General features: G+C 52.3%; 1 protein-coding gene across 1 annotated transcript in view; it reads left to right on the top strand.

Moving 5' to 3' along the window:
• Positions 1–2,673, top strand: part of arfgef3 (ARFGEF family member 3) — an 83,306-nt gene that overhangs the window by 22,420 nt on the left and 58,213 nt on the right.

Genomic DNA, 2,673 nt, shown 5'->3' with positions numbered 1-2,673 from the left:
AGGACAGGCCCAGGGCTGGCACACCAACAAACAGGACATCATTTTTATAGATAGTGTTTATGTGTATGCCGTAGTTATTAAATAGTCGTGAGGAATAGTTTCAGTTTTCTCACATCACCACAGGGTTTGCTCCCCTAGCCGCTGTACCCTTCCGAATTAACCCACGTGGCTGTGGGGTTGCCTTCTTCCTCCTTCCCAGACGTTGTGGTGGTTCCCACACCAACATCTTCCGCCTGCACCACAGTTGGGGTCTTCACTATTTACCCATAGCTGGGGCTATTTACCCATAGCTGGGACAGTGGTTGACGGGCATCAGGGCGTTTCCACTCACCGGTGGGCCTGCATGCCGCGTCTCTGGGGCCCACTGCTGCTCCGAGATCCTGTACAACTTAGCCTGGAACCACAAGGGACCAGTTACCATGTGCGCCACGGGGAGGCGTGTACGAGGTCTTGGCAGTGGAGAGGCTATGTACCGGCGGCGGAGGAGGCGACACACACTCGGCTCCTCTTTCAGCCCCTGAAAACCAAGGGCTGCCCGGTGGCAGTAGCAGGGAGCAGAGCGTGGCGAGCAGAAGCAGCATGTAGCATGTTGCATGTAGCGCGTGCTAACTACGAGCTCTACCACTCCTGCACTACTGCACTGACGCATCACACGCCTGCGAGCAATATACAACACACCACACACACACACACACACACACACACACACACACACACATACCCATACATACAGACCCGCACACACACAGACACACACACACAGACCCAAGAACGCACACACACAGATCCAAACACACACAGACACTCAGACACACACACACACGCACACACACAGACACACACATACTCGCATACCCATACACACACACAGACATGCACGCTCTCATGCCCACACACACTTGCGCGCGCACACAGACACACACACACAGACCCACCCACCCACCTACCTACAGACAGACAGACAGACAGACAGAGCCAGACCCACACAGACAGACAGACAGACACACACATACACAGACAGACTGACAGACACCCCCCACCACACACACACACACACACACACACACACGCACACACAGACAGACAGAGCCAGCCACACACACACAAACACACACATACGCACATACACACAAACACACACAGACCCACCCACCCACAGACAGACAGACCCACACACACAGACAGACAGACCCCCACACACAGACAGACCGACCCACACAGACAGACAGACCGACACAGACAGACAGACAGACAGACAGACCGACCCACACACACAGACAGACAGACCCACACACACAGACAGACAGACCGACACAGACAGACAGACAGACAGACAGACAGACAGACCCACACACACAGACAGACAGACCGACACAGACAGACAGACAGACCGACCCACACAGACAGACATTCCGACCCACACTCACAGACAGACAGACAGATACTATACCATAACAAATGCATTTTCTCTTCCTCAGCCAGGCAGAAGCTTTTTGTACCACTTCTTCTTCTTTGGCTTTTGCATTACCTGGCTCTGAAGCTCTACCACCCACCTCAAGGTGCTCTCAGTCTCCTCCCACTCCTGCTCCTTTTCCTGCTGAGTCAGTTTTAGGCTTTCTGTGGCCTGAAGGAGGGATGATTTGTCCTCTTTCCACTGGTTGAGATGACTCTCCAGCTGATGTTCATTCTTTTTCTCAAGAGCAGCCATGAGGTTCATGTTGGTTTGGTCTTGCATCTCCAGCTGGGCTCTATGAGAAGCCTGGGATCTTTCCAGAATCTCCTTTGCCTCCTCGTCCTGTTTTAGGAGAGCTTCCTCCATCTTGCTCAATTTATCTTTCAGCTCCTGAGCTTGAGCCTTCTCCATCTCCAGATGTCTCTCCAACATCATGTTGGTGGTCTTACCTACCGTGAGCATCTGTCTCTCTTCTCGAAGCTGAAACTTCTGAGTCGCCACAATATTTTTAAAGGCCTGCATCTCTCCCTTCACCTGCTTTAAATCGATGTTCAGGGCTTCAGTAGTGACGGTCTGCAGGTCCAGATCTTTTTGGGCTTTTTCCAGCTGGGATTTCAGATGCTCTGTTTCCCCGGGTGGGGAGTGGACACGTTCAGACAGGGCCTCATCAAGCTGGGCTCTATGGGAAGCCTGGGATCTTTCCAGTGTCTCTTTTGCCTCCTTCTCCTGTTCTAGGAAAGCTTCCTCCATCTTGCTGAATTTATCCTTCAGCTCCTGAGCTTGAGCTCTCTCAATCTCCAGAAAGCTCTCCAGCTCTAACTCCACGTTAGTCTTACTTACCTTGAGCTTCTGTCTCTCTTTACAAAGCTCCATCTTCTGAGTCTCCACGTCCTTTTTCAGGGCCTCCTTCTCTCCCCTCATCTGCTCCAATTCCACCTTCAGGTCTTCAGTAATGAAGAACTGCAGGTCGAGATCTTTCTGGGCTCTTCGCAGCCTGTTGCTGGTTTTGACCAGCTGGGATTTCAGATGTTCTGTTTCCCTAGGTGGGGAGGGGACACGTTGAGCCAGCTGAGCTTTCAACTCACCTATATCCTTCTGCATCAGCTCTTTCTCATGGCTCCAACTGCTGCCCTCTCTCTGTTCTTGGAGCTGATCCAGGAGACTGGCCAGCAAGTCCTCTCTGATGATCAGGTGAACTCTCCCCTCAGATTCACAGTGGG

This window comes from Etheostoma spectabile, chromosome 17 (assembly GCF_008692095.1).
Source record: "Etheostoma spectabile isolate EspeVRDwgs_2016 chromosome 17, UIUC_Espe_1.0, whole genome shotgun sequence".
Lineage (NCBI taxonomy): Eukaryota > Metazoa > Chordata > Actinopteri > Perciformes > Percidae > Etheostoma > Etheostoma spectabile.
Note: the sequence above shows the minus strand (reverse complement) of the source record. Positions and strands in the feature narration are given on the sequence as shown.